The sequence below is a fragment of the Lissotriton vulgaris genome, chromosome 5 (genome assembly GCF_964263255.1).
Source record: "Lissotriton vulgaris chromosome 5, aLisVul1.2, whole genome shotgun sequence".
Classification (NCBI taxonomy): Eukaryota; Metazoa; Chordata; class Amphibia; order Caudata; family Salamandridae; genus Lissotriton; species Lissotriton vulgaris.
This window is the reverse complement of record NC_141693.1, coordinates 1,382,818,752-1,382,840,083: the sequence shown is the minus strand read 5'-3', so window position 1 is coordinate 1,382,840,083 and position 21,332 is coordinate 1,382,818,752. Positions and strand designations below refer to the sequence as shown.

Below are 21,332 nucleotides of genomic sequence, written 5' to 3'. Positions count from 1 at the left end.
CAGACAGGATGTTGATGGCCTTAAATGTTTGCGTATTTGCTGCACCTCTAGGATTGCTTCTATGCACTTTTCATTAAGGTGAGTTTTTGCTTATGGTATTCAAAGGATTATAGGGGTGATAATCAGAAAAAGGTCTTCACTTGTTCAATGTACTTGAATGTTTTTCCCTTGGGTGTGTTTGCTGAAGGCTTATGTAGTAGTGATGACTAACTAAAGCTCTCCACACATTCACTGCACTTAAATAGTTTTTCCTGTGTGCATTCACTGGTGCTTTGTAGGTGTGAAAATCATCAAAAGCTCTTCAAGCATTGGCTGCACTTGAGTGGGCTTTCCTCTGTGTGTTTACACTGATGTCTTTGTAGGTTTGATAGTTGACAAAAGCTCCTCTCACATTGACTGCACTTAGCTTTTCCTCTGTATTTGTTTGCTGATGAGTCATTAATGTAGAAGATTTATAAAAACTATGTCCACATTCACTGCACTGATATGGTCTTTCCCCAGTGTGAGTTCTCTCATGCTGTTTTAGGTGTGCAGATTGACTAAAACTCTTCTCACATTCACTGCATTTAAATGGCTTTTCCCCGGTGTGTGTTCGCTGATGATATCTTAATGTTGATAAGTTACTGAAACTACTTCCACATTCACTGCACTGATATCGTTTTTCCCCAGTGTGAGTTCTCTGATGCTGTTTTAGGTTTGCCGATTGACTAAAACTTTTCTCACATTCATTGCATTTGAATGGCTTCTCCCCTGTGTGTGTTAGGTGATGGCTTTGTCGGTACGATAACCGACGAAAGCACTTCACACATTCACTGCACTTGTATGGCTTTTCCCCTGTGTGCGTTCTCTGATGAATCCTGAGATATAAGGAGTTCCTAAAACGACTTCCACATTCATTGCAATGGTATGGTTTTTCCTCTGTGTGTGTTCGCATATGATTTATTAATGTTGTGGATTCTCTAAAACTACAACCACATTCACTGCAATGATATGGTTTTTCCCCCGTGTGTTTTCGTTGATGGCTTTGTAGGTGTGATAACTGACTAAAGCTCTTCAAACATTCAATGCATATGAAAGGTTTTTCTCCTGTGTGTATTCGCTAATGTTTCCTTAATGTTGACGATTGACTAAAACTACTTCCACATTCATTGCAGTGATATGGCTTTTTACCCGGTGTGTGTTCTCTGATGCTGTTTTAGGGTTGATAACCTAATAAAACTCTTCTCACATTCATTGCACTTGTATGGTTTTTCCCCTTTGTGCATTCTCTGATGAATTCTTAGGTTTGAGGAGTCACTTAAACTAGTTCCACATTCATTGCAATGGTAAGATTTTTTCCTTGCATGTTTTTGTAAATGTCTTTGTAGGCCTGATAATTGAATGAAGCTCTTCACACATTCACTGCAGTTGAATGATTTTTCATCTGTGTGCGTTTGCTGACGGCACTTTAGTAGTGATGACAAACTAAAGCTTTCGCTGCATGTGTTTGATTTTTCTTTCTTTGGGTGAGGTATACATTTTTCTTCATCCTATGACTGCTTTTCCGGATGGGCCAACATGGTTGATAAAGCACTTGCATTAGTCTCACATTCCTTGCAAGTGTGTGATATTTCAGAAATGTTCTTTCTGATTGAACAAAGTACAATTATCACTAAATGCCCTTCTTAGTGGGTGATTGTGTCTTTAGATTAAATAATGGTGTTGCATGCTTGGGGATAAAGATTAATCATCCCACTGGTCACAACAAATTGTGAAAAGGTTTGTATTGTAGATAGCAGAACTTGTCTTTCCTTCACCCTTCAGTTGTCCGGCTCCACTCCATTGTGCTCTTTTCTCGTTGATGTTGTTTAGTTAGAAAGTGTTTGCAGTACACCTACAGCACTGAATGGTGGGTTGTTATAATTGTGGACATCAAAGCATTGCTGTAACCATATCCTACAGATCCCATGATAAAATGCTGTTATTGGACTTGTTTATACAGGAGGTAGTTTGCCTTAATTCTCTAGAGTTCTTTTCTTTGCTTGTTGCGTGAAGGTGCACAGCTCCGACTCTTACATCCACTGAACTGCCCTTGACTGCTTCTTCCAGTATCCCGCAGTTTATGCTTGGGGTCCTCTGTCTCGGACGTGAAGGCTTTCTTTAATATTGGAGCTTATTTACTCTGGCTGTTTTTGCAGATTTACAGCATTCTCTTCTTTATTCATAAACATTTTGTGCATTCAAGTCTTTTTTTCTGATCAGAGACTTGTGCAGACGTGCCCAGGCTCTCTCCCCCTCCTGGGCGGGGGGGGGGGGGGTGAGGGCAGATATGGGGTCTGAGGGGGGTCTGTAGATGAAGGTAACTGATGGTAACTGCACAGACAGACAAGGTTCCTTCCTCCTCTGCAGCAGGCTCCACACAAACTGAGTGAAGCACCATTAGTCACGGAAATGGTCCAAAGTCCTATGTCAAAAGTACTAGCATCCCCAAGAGGGAAAAGAATTCGACTTCCCTGGTCAGTTTGAGTAGTAGGTATAATTCCTATGTATCGCCCACATAGACACCGTCCAAAGCCCCTGACAATGATACCGAATGGAACATGATACTTGACCCCACCCTAAGTCCCCTATTCCAGGTACCCCTAAATGTTCCCACAAACATAGGCGAAGCATTAGGTATACATTACGTACCCAGCTTAAGAAAGCACCACCCCCACCAGCCGTACCAGTCTCAGACTGGGTCAGTAATCTCCAAAACACAGTTGTTTACACTTTTAGCAACACTCTCTGCCTGACTTCCACTCCCAGCGCTCTGACAAGTCAGCTGGGGATCATGGGATCCATAACGCACTATTAGATAGAATGTGGTATAGGGACATGAGTGAAGGTTACTGATGAGTCCTGCTTTGAGTGCTCACACATTCCCCACGCTGTAGGGGCAGATAAACTGATCTTTCCCAAAGAAGTCCCACAGCCCACCACCAAATGTCTTCTCCACCTGTTATCAGTGATTATATCAGTGATGTCATTTGAGATGTCATTAGTGATGTAATATGTGACATCATCACCAGTGGATTATGGGCACAAGAGTTACAGTTAGTACAACTAATAATAACGGAAGAATTTCAATGGTTTTGTACGAGTAAAATTTCCAGCTAATTATAACACCCCTAAAAACTTATGTTTTTTTCAATGAATTCCTAAGGTTTTTTAAATAATAATTCCTAAATATAACTTGCCTAAAACCTATGTTTTTTCAGTGAATTTCTAAGGTTTTTTAAATGATAATTCCTAACTATAAACTGTCTGAAACCTATGGTTTTTTCAGTGAATTTCAAAGGTTTTTTAAATGACAATTCCTAATTATAATGTTCACCACTTTCCCATACTTTCAACAAGAAGCCAAATCTGTAATGCTACCTAATAAAACAGATAATAGTTCCACTTACCACTAACAAATTAACATCAAGTAAGTAGTGTAAGGACGTCCACTATGTACTGCGTAAATTACATCCAACTTATTCCCATATTTAAAGAGGAATATGTGATAGAGGTACTAATTATAAACTTTCGACACCAACAAAATCACAATACCCAACGCCACCATCACTACAAGCACCCCTCCTGACCCCTCCCACTCTACTACCTCAGAGGCAACTCAGAACTGGATAACGGACCATCCCAAAATAATATATCCGTTCAACAGCACACTAGCTCAATGTTCAGAGATGTGGCAACCAACTATGTATAAGAGAAGGAATTCGCACATCAACAATAATGTACACAATGCCAAGACTACAGATGAAATGCTCTACACAACTCACTATAGAAAACAAAAACTTTTCTGTGTGTAGATAAACTATTAATACATGTAGGGGTAGGTTTACAAGCACCTTGCGGCACTTTTGCATCACTTTTAACATAGGAAAAGTGAAGCAAAAGTAGTGCAAGAGGCTTGTAAATCTGCCTCGTAGTGTACTGCACAGTGGACGCAACAATACTATCTCAGAGTCTGCGGAATATCTCGGTCATGTACCTTTGTTGTTCCCCCCCTTCAAGCAGAAGCAGAGTGGGCTAGTCCAACGTATGCAACGTCAGCGTAAAGCTATAAATAATTAGCTTACGCCTTGGGCATGGTTCACTTCTACAAGGAGAAGAGACTCTGCCACAGCGAAGGTCCGCAGCCTGCCACGTGGATGCCACCATGACCATGTGCCTCCTCAATACAGGCCCATTATGAACTCAGCGCCACAGCACTGCAGACATATGTCTGTATCGACTACTGCCTTCGATCTACACTGCAGAAAGCAGGCTTCACAGCTTGAATTCAGCTTTGGAACTACACTACGCACAGCATTGAAGTTACCCTTGATTTATGTAAGGCAGAGACATTTGTACTCTATGTCCTCAGACTTTGTTAAAATAAGTGATAAAAATTCTTTGTCGATATCTGTGCTGATTAGTGCCTTCGATCTACAGTGCGGACAGCAGGATTCAGAACTTGAATTCAGCTTTGGATCTACACTATGGACAGCATTGAAGTAAGTCTTGATTTACGTAAGGCACAGATAATTATACTGTATGTCTTCTGACTTTGTTAAAATAAGTGACAAAAATACTTTGTCAATATCTGTGCTGACTACTGCCTTCGATCTACAGTGCGGTCAGTATAGAGTTCACAATTTTATACCAGTTGCGGATATGCACTACAGACAACATTGAATTCAGCCTTGATTTATTTAAGGCAGAGACAATTGAACTATGTCATCAGATTTTGTTGCAGTATGTGACAACAAAGCATTCCACAATTTCTGTGTCAACTACTGCCTTCGATCTACACTGTGGACAGTGGGGTTCACAACTTAAATTCAGCTTTCCATCTACACTACGGACACCATTCACGTAGGCCTTGATTTATGTAAAGCAGAGAGAATTTTGTTAAAGGATGCCACATAAATGATTCCTCAAAGTCTGTGCTAACTACTGCCTTCAAATGTACACTGCGATTAACAGAGTTCACCACTTGATGCAAGAAGTACAGACAATATTAAATTCATTCTGTATTTATTTAAGGCAGAGACAATTATACTGTATCCTCACATTTTGTTAACGTATGTGACAAAAAAGCATTCCTTGATGTCTGTGTCAACTGCTGCCTTCGATCTACACTGCGACCAGCAGGGTTCACAACTTGGTACCAATGGCACATTAGCTCTACAGACAATATTACATTAATTCTCCATTTATTTAAGGCAGAGACAATTGTACTGTGCCCCCAGATTTTGTTAACTGTGACATTCATCGATGTTTGTGTCAAGTAGTGCCTTTGATCTACACTGCGGACAGCAGGGCTCACAACTTGAATTCAACTTTGTATCTACACTACGGACAGTAGGGAATTCACCCTTGATTTATTTAATGCAGAGACAATTGTACTGTATGTGGACAGCTTTTGTTAAAAGAAGAAATAAAAATCATTCATCCATATCTGTGCTCAGTACTGCCTTCGATCTACAGTTTTTGACAGCATGGTTCACAACTTCAATTCAGCTTTGAATCTATACTACGGACGGCATGAAAATTAGCCTTGATTTATTTAAGGTAGAGATAATTGTACTTTATGTCCTCAGATTTTGTTAAAGGATACAACAAAAAGAATTTCTTGATGTCAGTGATGACTATTGCCTTTGATCTACATTGTGACAGCTCATGATTCAGGAAGAATAGCGTTTGTACATGACGCATTCCAGTAGACAAGAGACATTATACCACTGCGACCCCCCAAACCACAAACCATAGCAGAGTGCGCACACGCTGAGTTCTTTCAGTTCCACTAAGTCATTGCACCGCAAGTCATCTCCCGTAGCCTTATTAAGACAGAATTCACTAGGCAAAAAACATTGCTCCCAGTGCAGCCTCCCTGCACTAAGCATTATCGCAGGATACGTGCAAGCTCAGCGCCAAAGATAGTACTAACTCAGTACTCCATAAATCCTAGCAAAGAAGAGTGAACTGTTTTATCTCACGGTGAGACACACTGTCCCTTTTAAATGTCCCTGATACATACATATTTTAATTATGTATTCTATACATGTTCTATCTTCCACTTCAATAATGATTACAGATGATGCACTCCACCCTAAGATCTACACTGCGGACAGCAGGGTTTACCACTTGAATACAGCTATACAAGTACACTATAGACACTAGGGGATTCAGCCTTGATTTACTTAATGCAGAGACAATTTACGTTTTGTTTAAATAAGTGAAAAAAGCATTCTTCTATACCTGTGCAGACTAGTGGCTTTGCTGTACACTGCAGACGGTAAAATTCACAACTTCAATTCAGCATTCTATCTACACTACAGACAGTAGGGAATTGAGCCTTCATTTATTTAAGGCACAGACAAAAAATACTCCTGTGGCACTGCTAGTATGCACAATAATCCCAGCATCCTGTGAACTATGTTCACAAAGAATGTAGAACACTGTGCCAAAATGTACCTCCACCACTGGCAATACCAAGTACCACTGGGGCATCACCTTCAACGTTGCCACCAGACATACGTCCCCAATTGTTTAATTTGTTATGGGGAGCAATCAGTAGACCTCGTTTGCAGAACAATTGATAATCATCAATAGTAATTTTTTCCCCCTCATAGTACATGCAATCCACTATGCAACATTCAATGCTTTGAGTGCAGCCCGTTCAGACCACGCATCATCACAGGGTGAGCAAACGCTAAACACCAGACGTACCACTAACTCAGTACACTAAAAATAATCGCCCGAGGCTTCATTAAGGCAAAATTCAGTAGTCAAAAAACATTACCCCCAGTGCGGCCTGTCCAGACACGCATCATTGCAGGTTACGTACACGCTCAGTCCCAAAGGTCCTACTGTGGTTTCGGTAAGAAATCTTGGCGTATTGCTTGACTCAGACCTCTCTTACAAGTCCCACGTCAGCAAGGTGACTGGTAGGTGCTTCAGCATACTGAGGGTCCTTCGGAAGGTCTTAGATCTCCTTCCTACTGGAGCCAGAAAGACTATTGTCCATGCCTTGGTGACCCCCCACCTTGACTATGGGAATGCTCTGCTTGTAGGTCTGAGTAAGAAAGGCCTTCACCAACTTCAGTACGTTCAGAATGCTGCTGCATGCCTTGTGCTCGGGCTTCCTCGCAGAGCTTCTGCGAAGACCACTCTGGCCAAGCTCCATTGGCTCCCAGTCAGGGAACGGATTAAATTTAAAGTCCTTTGTTTTGAGCACCTCATCGCCGAGGGCAAAGGCCCAAGCTATTTAAAGAACCTCCTCATTGCACATCACCCTATCCGGAATCTGAGATCGGTTGGCGCGATGCTGTTCAAACTTCCCCGTATCACCAGAGCAAGGATGGGTGGTCATTCTTTTAGGTACCTGGCCTCTAAACAGTGGAATGAACTCCCGGTCCACCTCCGAATGGAACCCTCCGAATCCAGATTCCGGGGGAAACTCAAAACGTTTCTGTTTCCTACTACGTAAACCTTCCCTCTCTTTGGCTCTGTCAACATCTGCCTTCAGAAATCTAGCAATAGTCAGCGCGGGGACACAGTGTTCTTTTGTGTAACCAGGCGCTTAACAAATGGCTTATTATTATTATTATTACTAACTCAGTTCACCATAATTCATTGCCAAGTGGCCGTATTCAGGCAGAATTTAACGGACTCTTCATTCATTATTTGCAGAGTGCAGTACCAAAACTCAATAACACGTCTATCAAACCCTAAACTATATCCCATTAGTAGCCTTCCTTCAAAAACGTCTTTTATATCAGTTCTAGGTTTAGTTGAAAAACAAAATTCACGCTGCAAGTGCAAAGGCACACTCAATGGCAGTCTACACTGCGGACAGCACAGGTCACAACTTGAACTATAATGTCCCTGAAACATACACATTTCGACAATGTTTTCCATACATGTCTCATCTTTTATTTCAATTGTGAATACAGATTATGTAGTCCAGTAGACAACACGCTGAATACTAGACGTACCACTAACTCAGTGCACCATAAATAAATGCAACGTGGCCTTATTAATGCCAAATTCAGTAGCCAAAAGACATTGTTAGCAGTGCCGTCTGCCTAAACCACACATCATCGCAGGTTCCACTCAAACCGACCCTACCTTAGTGCGCCACAACTCATGAACCCTTTACGATAGAATCTTCTGTGTATTATTGTACATGTAGTACTCCTACCTTTGTACAGCAGAAGTTAGAAACCATTTACGATTGAATATCTTTGTATGATATCATGATTACTATTCTATTTGTTACCAACAGCAACGTAATAAAATGGAATTGAGCACACGTGCCCGTACACACTTCAACTATCTATGTGTGTCTGTGTTTTTATTATGTTTGTAAAATGCTGCTCCTTCGCCCTACCACATTATATTGTGATATAAATAGCGTATAAAACCATCTTACCTCTGACAGTAGGTGTGGGCTATTCCTCCTAGTTTTTTTAATCACATTTATATAGCGCAAAATCAACCCAAAACTTAATCAGCAATGTACATGAGCACTGTATTTACAAAACATTTTTCAGGCAGCCGTTGATTACGCCATTACTCTTCAATAACAGGATGTGGATGTAACTCCGAGCCTCGAACACTGATTTCCAGCACCAAGTTCAACAGTATACTAAATGACCACATACGTATATATTATCTGCCTTTCATGTGCATAAAACTGCAACTTAAACCTTTAACAGCCCTGTATTACTACAGCTACAACACTCCAGTGAATATACAACAAATATTCATGATCGCAGAAATATGTTATGTCCCCCATCTTTTATGTATGCAACTAAGAATGAATATTGAGTCAGTGATACCTCGTACCTTCAAGGTTGGCCATGTTGTGGAACTTTACAGATATAATGACACATTTTCTTTTAAGATCCGAGTGATGTCAGCACTACAAGACGGACACCAGAATCACTTGATTTCTCATATAGCTCACAATGGAAAAATGCCCATAGCTCCTGAATCATGGTTCAGAGCCTCGCGCAGCACTGGCATGCATCAGGCCGGCCCACTCAGATTACACTTTCAGGAAAAAACAAAAACACAACATTGCCCAAATTCCCATTGTACTGATTTCTTAGTTTCAGGTCTAGTTGTCAAAACGGCACACACACACACTCCCTCATGGCTGGTATACACCCACACCACACCAATTCAGCACATGCATCACTACACATGTGACCCTAGGAATAAAAAAGACGGGGTGCACTTGCTCTACACCATTTTAGAGTTGCTCCTATCGCAAGCACTGTGATGGTCCGTCCTAGCGCTTCAAACGCCTCATGTAGACCTAAACAACCGAGTACACGGGCCCACCACTACGTGCGTGGACAATTTGGTCACTGAGTTAGTGGTACCAGAAGGACTGAGTGGGAGAGGAACCTGCGATGATGATAGGAGCACGAGTCATCAGGGGAATCTATTTGGATCATGTTACCTTTTCACACTGGTATCTCCGATATCGTTCTCTGATCATTTGGCTTTCACCTCTTGTCATCACCTTGAAACGTTTGCTACCTATGTAATAGCCAGACATTTAATTTATTGTATCATTCAGTGGATAATGTGGGTCCTCATTGCACATTTTTGTTTATAGATTACCCTGATGAAGTGCCACCTTGGCACGAAATGCATTGGGACCAATTCTACTAGAATGATGAAGAAAGAATACATATTAATGTGATTAACAAAATTGAAAGAACTCTTCACATGCAAGTGAAAAAAAAGTGATTCACTAGATTACAATGGATGCACTTTAATGACTTCTTTCAACTCTTTGGTTAACAAAAGGATTCAATATTTTGATTTAAATCGCTGAGGGGATTTCACAAAGCTGCACCCAGAGGGTCGCCCCCTAAATTCTAGGGGACGCATTTGTGTTGTTTAATAAAGTATATATGTCTTCTTTTTCTGACATTTCACTATTATTTATTGTGATAATAATACAGTTAGAAAACATTTAAAAATAGAAATTATATTTATAACTTGAAGTATAATACTGAGGCTAAATCTTTACCAGTTTTTTACCAGAGTCTATAGCTGCGACTAACGGTTCCTATGGAAAACTTTTAATACTCCAGCACAGTAACTGTTTCGATCAGCAACATAGTGTAGTGAACTTCTAACCTCTGTGCTCACTAAAGTGTTCCATGAACTGTTACTATGGTGACAGGCAGAAAGCCATTTGGGGGTAGGGTTGAAAGGTACTGGCTGTACAGAAATCGTTATATGTACCCAGGATCCCCTACATGACAGAAAGGAAAGTAACATTTCCCATCTTAAAAGTGATGCAATAGTTACGCAATGAACTTGTAAATCTGTCCTTATGCACATTACGAGCAAAACAAGTACACAACTCATTCAATTTTATCGATCACAACAGTGTTGCTTCACGATTCACAATAAACTTCAATAAATACTTTGTGCCTATTTAAATGCAAGACAAGATTGTCAACATTACAAAACTTAGTGACATATTTACAAAGACGGAGTAAAAATTGTTGTTGCTTTAACAGCTGCAAACTACAACAAAAAGATCGAAAATGGACTTCAAAATCCTTTGTTATCTCACAGGAATATTTTCTCATAATTGCTGTTTCCAAAGTAAGAATGAGAGCCCCCCCCAGGGCTATAAAATAAATGGTTGGGGGGCTCCAAGGCCCCCCCACTGCAAAATTAGAGGTTTGTGGGCCTCAACAACCCCCCTCAAGCCCCGGGAACCACCACCCCGAGGATTTGTGTTTTGTGCGAGGCAGGCTGCATGGCCCTCCGCCTGGAGCCCTCGAGGGCCCTGGGGATCGCCACGCCCCAGGGCTGGCTCCAGCAGTGTCCCGGGGTTTCTACCCCCCGGGACACTGCTGTTTGCTACGAGAGGTTGGGAGTCTCGCAGCTCCCGCCCGCCCATAGCAAAGTTGGTTTAAATTTTGAAAGAGAGAGCAGCGAAATCTGTTCTCTCTTTCAAAATCCAAACTAGATTGCTTTTCCACATGCATGTTAGCATCTCCCCATGTGGAAAAGCAATGCCGGCTCCCGAAGGACGTGGGGAGCCCGCAGGACGGTGAGGGCATTTTAGCTCCCCCCACGGTCCCCAACATTTTTATAATACTCAGAGGATGGGATATTAAAAATTACTGATATGGGTTATTTTTGTACGGTAAAATTAGAAGTTGCGCACCCAGCGCGGCGCTCAGTGCAGCCCCCTGGTGTGCACGTGCTGGATGCATGACTCATAATTTGTAGGGTGCACGACTCCAGCACCTTTGGTGCACAACTTCTACACGTTTAGGAGCCGGCATTGCTTTTCCACATGGGGAGCTACTAACATACAGATTTCCATGTGGAAAAGCCAACTGATTTAGATTTTGAAAGAGAGAACAGATTTCCTTGCTATGGGAGGGCAGGATGGACATCCCGGGATACTGCAGGAGCTGGCCTACCACAATACATAATGCCCCAGGGAGTGGTGGTCCCCAGGGCTTTGGAGACCTTGCTACCCCCCAACCATTTTTTTTAGCCCCCGGGGGTGACGATCCCTGGGGCTGGGCACCCCATAAAATATAACAATTTTGCCCCATGTATTTAGCCCCCCCAGGGGCTAATTATAAAAAAGCTTTGTTTAATTTTATTTATTTTTTACTTCAGAGTACGCACACCCTACACACACCTGCCGGGTTTAAAAAAAAATAATAATAACTGTGGACACTGGGGGTCCTTCTGGCACCCCCTATGCAGGTCTAGAGGGTAAAAGCATTTCTACTCTACCCTCTTTCTATGTTTTGCACACGTATTCCAATGACTTCTTCAGCTTCGCTTCTACCGAGGCACAGAATGGCTGCCAACAGTTTCTGGTTTTAAATGTTGACAACCACTTGACAGCCAATTAGCATTCAGCACTCAGGGTGCGCGGATCCACCATGGCCATAGACATATAAATGGTTTTAACTGTAATTTTCTCAGGAACTACAGAACAGATTGACACCATTTAAGCAAAAGGCACAAGTCTGAACTGAGGACTACATCTTTGCCAAATTTGGCGTAATACGCGTTCAGCAATTTGGGCTGTAGCTGTGGCTAAAGGTCCTATGGGAAATTGCATGAGGAAAACGCGTTTTGGGTATCCCCTTTTTTCACGGCCCCTACTTGACTAATGATCCTGAAGCTTTCAGGATAGGCGCAGACCAGAACTGATCAAAAGTTTGTAAAACTTCGCAAAGATGTATCAATTTGCGCCAAAGTTATTAGGAATAGAATGTTTCAGATTTCCTATGGATAATAGGTCCTAACTATATAGTTATATTATGTATATATATATAGGTCCTATATATAGTTTGTATATTATTAACATTAGTTGTGGTTCTGGTTTGTAGTGATTTTCTTGGAAGAAGGAATACATTGAAGAGTGGTAATATTTGCAGTTTTTACTATGTTGAGAATGGGATGATGATTTAAAAAGATAGAAAAAAACAGATATGAGTATTGAACATTATAAATAGGAATTATCATTTAAAAAACCTTACAAATTCAATGAAAAAACTGTAGGTTTCAAGCAGGTTATACTAAGGAATTATCTTTTAAAAATCCTTTCAAATTCACTGAAAAAAACATGAGTTTCAGGCACGTTGTAGTTAAGAATTAGCATTTAAAAAACCTTGGAAATTCACTGAAAAAAACGTACGTTTCAGGGGCATTATAGTTAGCTTGACATTTCTCTCATACAAAACGATTGAAATTGACCTGTTATAGTTAGTTCAGCTTACTATAACTCGCGCGCCTGCAATGCACACTGCTGATGACGTCACATATTACATCACTCATGACATGGTCAGTGACTTCACTCATGACATCACTTTATAAAACTCCCATTATTATTATTTATTATTATTATCACGGTTCAATCCCCAGCACCAGTGGCAGTCAGCCCAGCACCATATGACTCTCGGCAATATCTTGCTTAATCTTCCCGACGGCCCCCAGCGCCTGGATACCCTTATGGGTGATTGTTTGCGCTTTACAAATGTGGATTATTATTATTATTATTATTATTATCATTATTATTATTATTATTATTATTATTATTATTATTATTAATATTATTATTATTATTATTATTATATTTTAAAAGTTGACACAGAGATTTTTTCACATACAATCACCAATAATATCCTATAGCAGGAAATTACTTTAGCTGGTAAGTAGTGCTATGGTCACTTTTTCTTACTCAGTGGTGGATCCTGGATCCAGCACTGGTGCATCTCCGGTAAACAGTTGAAAGAATGCGTTAGTCATACAGGCAATTTTTTAGGAATATTTTTAGTTTGTGAAAATAGACACTTAGAAACTTTTCTGGTGAAAATCAGACAATGGATTCCTATTGAAGGAAATACAAGTTACTGGTAAGTATGGTTAGAATTACTTTTCTGGGACAGTGCTGGGCTAAAAGATGCAGCACTAGGTTCTCTCCCGATAACAGGTGAGTAAATTGGAATTTGTTGTTCGGATGATTTTAGGTGAATACTTTAAAGTTCCAAAACTCCACACTTAGAAGAATTTCCATGTTAAACGAGTCAATGTTAGCCTATGGAAGGAAATTCAAGTTACTGGTAAGTATGGTTAGAACTACTTTTAATGATTAGTACTGGGCTCAAAGATGCAGCACTGAGGTCTCTCCTGATAACAGGTGAGTAAATCGGAATTCCTAGTTCTGCTGATTTTATAGGAATATTTGAAAGTTCCAAAACTCCACACTTTTCCAAGTGAAACCAGTCAATGTTACCCTATGGAAGGAAATTTACTTAGCAAGTAAGTAGTGCTATTGTTACCTTTTCTTACTCAGTGATGGATCCTGGATCTAGCACTGCTGCATCTCCTGTAAACAGTTGAAAGAATGCATTTAAGCCATACAGGCAATGTGTAAAGAATATTTTTAGTTTTTGAAAATAGACAGAAACTTTTCTGGTGAAAACCACACAATGTATTTCCATGGGAGGAAATACAAGTTACTGGTAAGTACGTTTAGAATTACTTTTCAGGGTCAGTGCTGGGCTAAAAGATGCAGCACTGTGTTCTCTCCTGATACAGGTGCGTAAATCGGAATTCGTAGTTCGGCTAATTTTAGAGGAATATTTGTACGTTTCAAAAATTGACACTTAGAAACTTTTCTGGTGAAAACAACACAATGGATTCCTATGGAAGGAAATACAAGTTACTGGTAAGTACACTTAGAATTATATTTCAGGGTCAGTGCTGGGCTAAAAGATGCAGCACTGGGTTCTCCCTTGATAACAGGTGAGTAAATCGGATTTCGCACTTCAGCTGATTTTAGAGGAATATTTGTACAAAAGTGAAGGAAGGGGGCAGGGTCTGCAGTGACATATGTGCAAACAAGCCCTGTAGCATATTTTAGGTTGGGGGATTAAGTCCTGAGACCATGCCCCTTTTTACAACACTCTACAACGCAGCTCTGTGGCGCTTAGTGGTGGTACCTGGTGGGCTAGTTGGCCCCCTGGGGACCTCTGGATTGAAGAGGAATTAATTTCCCAATTTAAAACGAAAGTAACCTACAAGCGTTGATGAACCTAGTTCACATCCTTATTAAATATGCGGAAATAGATCGTTTGGCACTAATATCCGAAATTGAAAAGATTTAGAAGGAACTATGGAAGTCTGACAACAAGGATTTGATTTTAACCAAAAAGAATGAAATCAAGGAGCGCCTAAAAAAACATGAAGAAAAAATAAAAATAAGGAAGGTACAAAAATTTGCACGGGACCAGGAAGATTATCAACTGGGGCAAATATATAAACCTAATATGTTGCATACTGGCCCGGCAACTCTAAATGAAGATGGAACAGAAACAGATAGGGAACCTCTAACAAGCGGCTCAAGTGTAGACACAGCTAGTAACGGCAGAGAATCAAATATGGTCATTCTAAGTTTGGAAGAGGAGATTGATTTTTTGGTGGAAGCCTGGATGAAAACCCTGAGGCCGCGGAACGACAAAAATCAGGTCGGAAAAGGCGGGACACCATCAGGCGGACAAAACGCAGGAAACGCAAGCGGGAAGCCCAAAAGAAAACAAAATTATTGGCGCAGGAAATGAGGGCTGATCAACAAACTATCGTAAATTTAACAACGATGAATTTAACCAAAGTGGAGGAGCAACTCTTAGCCTTAGGTTTAAACTATTGCCTAAATACTAACTTCAACTATGCCACAACACGTATTGACCTTTTTTGTTTCATAAGGAAACTAAAATTGAAGAAATTCTTTGCTCTAAAAAATGGATGGGATGCAAAACGAGATAAAGGAACCATTGAAGCTGGCTCCAATCTACAAGTATCAAAAGTTCCCACTTTATGGGCTATGCATGAACTCGACAACGAGGGACTGTATACCTCACAAATGTCTACACAAACTAGTCTAAGAGAGATGGACTTATTGCAGAAAGGCACAGGAGAGAGTCCATTTAAACCAAAGTCCTCTTTTGTTCCCTTAATGCCAAAGGATGCGATAGACGTATTCCATGACAGAGTCATTAAAGAAATTAAAAAACTAAATTGTCAAGTCAATTTTAAGAAACAACGAGCAAGCCAGAATCAAGTTGAATTTAATAAACGTATGGAAAAAATCAACAACAATCCTGAAATAATTTTTAAAAAATCAGATAAAAGTGGAAACATTGTTTTATGGCCTAAAGATCAATATGAAAAAGAGGCCATGCGACAGCTAGACAACATACACTGCTATGAAAGAACAACTATGAAGACCTACAACAAAGCTAAAGACACTATAAAGAAGGAACTACAAAATTGGAAACAGAAGGGTCTTATTACTACAGAAGAGTATAACTTTATGTTTGATATGCACCCGGAGGTGCCCTTCCTGTACCTGTTACCTAAACTTCATAAAGAAAAAGTTCCAATTCCAGGGCATCCAATAATATCAGCCATAAACAGTATGACGAAGCAAGTGGGCCAATATATTGATATTTATCTACAAGATCTGGTTAAGAAAATGCCGTCATATATAAAAGACACAGGAGACTTTTTGAGCAAAATAGATGACATCACCTGGACTAACGACTCGTTGTTATTGACTCTTGATATCGAGTCATTATATACTAGTATTCAACATAAATGTTTCTTAAGGGGTGTTGAACATATTTTACATACTAGACCAGCAGAGTATGTATTGCACAATAAGATGCTATTGTCTCTGATCACATGGTGTTTGAATAACAACTTCTTCTCATTTGGCAAGGAAATGTTTAGACAGAAACAGGGTGTCTCCATGGGGGCCTGTTTCTCCCCGAGCTACGCGTGTTTGCACGTAGGGTTCTGGGAGAGGTAGGTCCTTATGGGTGAATATAAGGACATAGTTGAGCAAAGGATCAGTCACTGGCTTCGTTTTATAGACGATGTTTTCATAATCTGGAAAGGGGACAGTGATAGTGCCAAGGACTTCATAGACAAGATAAATGTAAATGATTTTAACCTGCACTTCACATCACACAGTAGTCCAAGTACTATCAAATTCTTAGATGTGCGGATGCATGCAGTCAATAACAGATTAACTACCAGTGCAAATAGAAAACCAACGGCTGGAAATGCGATATTGCATGCATCCAGCGCCCATCCAAAACATCTAATCACTAGTATCCCCTAAGGGGAAATCTTGCAATTAAAGTGAATCTGTAGTACATCTGAAGATTTTGAGAGATGCCAAAGTGAGACGCTAGAAAAATTGAGAAGAAGAGGCTACACTGAAACTATCCTGACTAATGCTGTTTTAAAAGCCAGTGATAAACCTACAAGTGCATTATTGCCAATGACCAGTGAAATAGAGGAAGAGACTAGCAAGGGTGAAGAACCCAGACTAATCACGACCTACAGCATGCAGGAACGTAAAATCAGAGCAATTTTGAATAAAAATTGGCCCATAATTTTAACTGACAAAATTTTAAAAGAAAGGTTACCTGATAAACCAACTGTGACCTTTAGGAAATGTAAAACTATGGCCGCATATCTTTCTGAACCCAAAGTGGTGCAAGCCCCTGCAACTATATGGCTACCCACTAGAAAAGGTTTTTTTAAGTGTGCAACCTGCCGCGCTTGTAAATTTGGTGTGAACACCACGAAATACAGCACACACCTTTTTAGAAAAAATGAACTTGACATTAGGGGCAGTTACAATTGTCGCACAGAATTTGCAGTTTATGTTCTCACGTGCACTTGTGGGCTAAGATATGTGGGAAGCACAAAGCTCCAGGCGCACGTGAGAATTTTGCAGCACATCAGAGCCATCATAAACTGCGACCCAGCTTTTCCTGTAGCGCGACATTTTAAATCTGTTCACGACAAAGACATTAATTGTCTCTCATACTTTGACACAGTCCCTCTACCTAGGAGAGGTGGAAATAGGGAAAAAATGTTGAGACAACTGGAAATTTCCCAATGGTCTCAACAATACTGAAGACTTACATACGTTCCTTTGAGATATCTCATTCTATTCTTTATACCAATTTTATCTTGCAGGCTTGCAGAGAGGGGATAGCTATTGAATTTTGAGTCAATAATTTGATGGACGACACAAGGGAGACAAAAAACTGAGTTACAACTCTTCCCAAACAGAATACAGTGGTTCTAAAGCATGAGACTTCACAGTCACTGATTTTAGACATTTTTTCATTTTTTATGGCACCTAGCACTTTGGCAAGTTTCAATGAAGCAGTCTGATGAGTGTAATTCTTTTTTGATACCTGGGACCAGGTGTCAATTCAATTAAATAGTTGTTAATTATCATGTTTTTACATCATGAATTCATAAGAGAAATGGAATAAGTCGGATAATTTTTTTAGCAGCATATAGTCATCAAGTTTACATATATGCAACTGCATTTAGGCAGTAATCTTGCACAAGAAATGGCGTAATTTGCACATGCATTCCAGCATTTAAGCTGTAATGTTTGCACTTGTGAACCAAAAGAAATATCAGATGGTTCCATTAACTCTTTTACAATTATAATGAGAGATTTTTTTTATGCAATATTTTAAAAAGGTATCTCTATTTACAATATGTGTAAATACTCTTGTAAATATAGATTACTTTATTGTTACAATTTTTTGTATGAATATTTATAGCATTTTTTTGCACATACATTATATGTATCTAAGCTGCTATATTCCGACGTAAAAAGGAAAAAATGAAATTAACAATGATACATTGTGGTAGAAACTGTAATATAAGACAGATTTTCCATTGTATTGCCATTTTTTCTATGCACATGAGTATATCTTCACTTTGTATGATCACGTGGTGTTTCAAAAATTGAAAGAAAAAAATGAGTATATAAACGTTACTTTGTACTGCATGATTTGTTTGCTTCTTCCTGTCGCCAGAGGTCAGCAGTGAGCTGTGAGCCGCGAGCCGAACGAGTCAGTTGTGCGAGTACGTCCCTTGAGGGAGCCTCCTGCGGCCTGCCGGAGCCGATTTCCGTGGATTTCTTTGGACTTCTTCGTGCCGGGGAGCCGGGAGGCAAGAGGGGGCCCACGAACTTCAAAACTTCTCTTAGCCGCTCCCGTTCCCGCTCCCGAATCTCTCTCTGTGCGGTCTCTCGCGGACGTGGCCGTGGCCGCGGTAAAACGCGGGAGTGACCAGGCGGAGGTGAGACCTTCGGCACCTTCGGCGGAGCCCTGGCAGAGCCCTCGGCAGAGCAGGGGGAGTACGGAGCAGTTAACAACCGGTACACTTGGGCAGCGTATATTCCGGGAACATCCTGGTAAAAGCGGGAGGAGCATTCTGGTGTGGGCCATCAGGCACCAGGCAGAGAGAACTGCAGCAACCTGGGATACACTAGAGGCAATTTATTTATTTATTTATTTATTAATGACATTTATTGAGTGCGAACAAATGCCCGTGGGCGTCTCGGCGCTATGATATCTGCCAATAAATTCTCCTGTTAGCAAGAAAGGTCTGAGGTTAAGATTTGGGTTGGGTTGAGGTTGAGATTGAACAGCCAGGTCTTTAACTGCTTGCGGAATGACCAAAGTGAGGGGCTGGTTTTTATTGACTGGGGTAAAGTGTTCCATAATTTCAGGGCTGAGACCTAGAACTTTCGGTCTCCCCAGGAAACTGTTTTGGTGCGGGGTACCACTAGATAATTTAGAGTAGAGGAACGTAAAGCTCTGGGTGGACGGATGGGAATCAGATGTTGTTTGAGAAATTAAGGTCCTTGATTGTGCGGAGACTTATACACAATACAGAGAATCTTAAACATGATCCTGTTTCTGATATGCACCTAATGAAGATTTCTAATGGTGTCAGTCGCGGACTTGTGTTTAGGGATTCTGGCCAGGAGTCTGGCTGCTGAGTTTTGGATGGTTTGCATTTTGTTGATGACCCTTACTTGAGCATTTGCAAACAGGGCATTACAGTAGTCCAGCGGGGACAGCACCAATGAGGTCACCAGGGTTTTAGCGGCCGTTTCAGGGAGGAAGGGGATTATTTTCTTTATTTGGCGCAATTTATGGAAGGCAGAGGATGCTATTTGGTTGGCGTGGGGGAAAAAATTAAGACGGTCGTCAAAGACCACTCCCAAGTTCCTCACCTTGCTAGCAGGTTTAGGCGGGGGACCGAAGGCCATGGGCCACCATGCGGAGGACCACTCTGGGGTCAGTTGTCTGAATATGACGACTTTCGTCTTATCGGAATTAAGTTTTAGACAGTTGGAGGCCATCCAGTCCCAAATTGCCAGCATGCCCTCTTTAAAGTCCTCTGCTACTTTATGGTCATTGTGGGTCAGTGTGACAGCATGGGTCCTATCCGACAGAAAAGATGCTAGCAGTTTCTAGGCTGTATGTTGGATGCCCATGTTTTCGACACGGTCGACCAAGATCGAGTGATCGACCGTGTCGAAGGCAGCCGACAGATCTAGCAGTATTAGTACTGCTGTTCCACCCAGATCTCGAATGGATCTGATGTCATCCGCAGCCTTGATTAGCTCGTTCTCCGTACCGTGAAATCAGCGAAATCCAAATTGGGTGTCATTGAGTAGATGGTGTTCCTCTATGAAGGCAGATAGTTGTTGATTCATTACTTTTTCGGCGATTTTGGCCAGGAATGGAAGGCTTGCAATTGGGCGATAGTTTTTCAATTCGTCCTTATCAAGGTGTGGCTTCTTTAATAAAGGTTTGAGGAGGTTTTTTTTAAGGGGTCTGGATAGATACCAGATCTGAACATGGTGTTGCAGATTAGGGTAATAGCAGGTATCAGCACATCGATGATAGGTGGGAGGATTTTAAAAGGGCAAGGATCGAGTGCAGAGCCTGTTCTAATCGTGGTAATGATTTCCGCAGTTTGGGCATTGGTGATATCTGTAAAATGAGTAAACTTAGGTCCAGAGGGAGTTGAAGTGTAAATAATTGAGGAGGAATTAGTGTTTTTTGAGAAAGCCGAGAAGATGTCGTTGACCTTTGTAAAAAAGAATGTGGCCAAGGCATCACAGAAAAATTGAGAGGGGGGTGGGTTCAGATCAGGGGAGTAACCGGCTAGCTGCTTGGTGGTATCATAGAGTTCCTTAGAGGAATTTTTGGCTAGTTCTAGCTGTTCACTGAAAAACTTTTTCTCAGCCTTAATGATCATGGTTTCATATTTAACCAGCGTCTCCTTGTAGAGAGTTTTGGTATCTTCGCTATAGGCCTTCCGCCAGTGCCTCTCCTTATTTCTGCAGCGTTGTTTCTGGGTTCTTAGCTCTTCCGTGAACCAGGGTGCAGAGGGGGCGAGTCTGTTACGAGTCATCTGTTTTGTGGGGACCAGTGAGTTAGCAGCGGTACCCAGCCAGTCATGAAATTGCTGGTGGCAGTGTTGGGGTCAGCGGAGAAAGTAGGGCTGGAATTACGAAGTAGCGTTTTCAGACTGGGGCTGTCTATGTCATTCCAGGCCAGGAACGGTTGACGGGAATTGGCGACTATTTTGGAGGGGGAGATATCGTGAATGATAATTGAGGCCAGGATGGCATGGTGATCCGACCAAGTGAGGGGGAGGATTTGGGTTATGTGAATTTCCTCCAAGTTGGAGAAAATGCCATCCAGTGTATGGCCACCGTCATGCGTAGGAGAGTTGACCAGAAGGGGAAGACCAAAAGTCTTCATGTCTGAGATTAGGGATATAGTATCCCTGTCCTCTTGTTTGTCTAGGTGAAAGTTAAAATCACCCAGGACAGTTAAAGAGTCTTCCAGAGCCAGAGATACCAAGGTTGAACTCAAATCCGAGATAAAATCTGCTCGTGGTCC

The 21,332-nt window shown here is 41.1% G+C and overlaps 1 pseudogene; it reads right to left on the bottom strand.

Annotated features, from left to right (window-relative positions):
* Nucleotides 1-290: 290 nt before the first annotated feature.
* LOC147712636 (uncharacterized) lies at nucleotides 291-19,684 on the bottom strand (annotated as a pseudogene).
* Nucleotides 19,685-21,332: the final 1,648 nt, after the last annotated feature.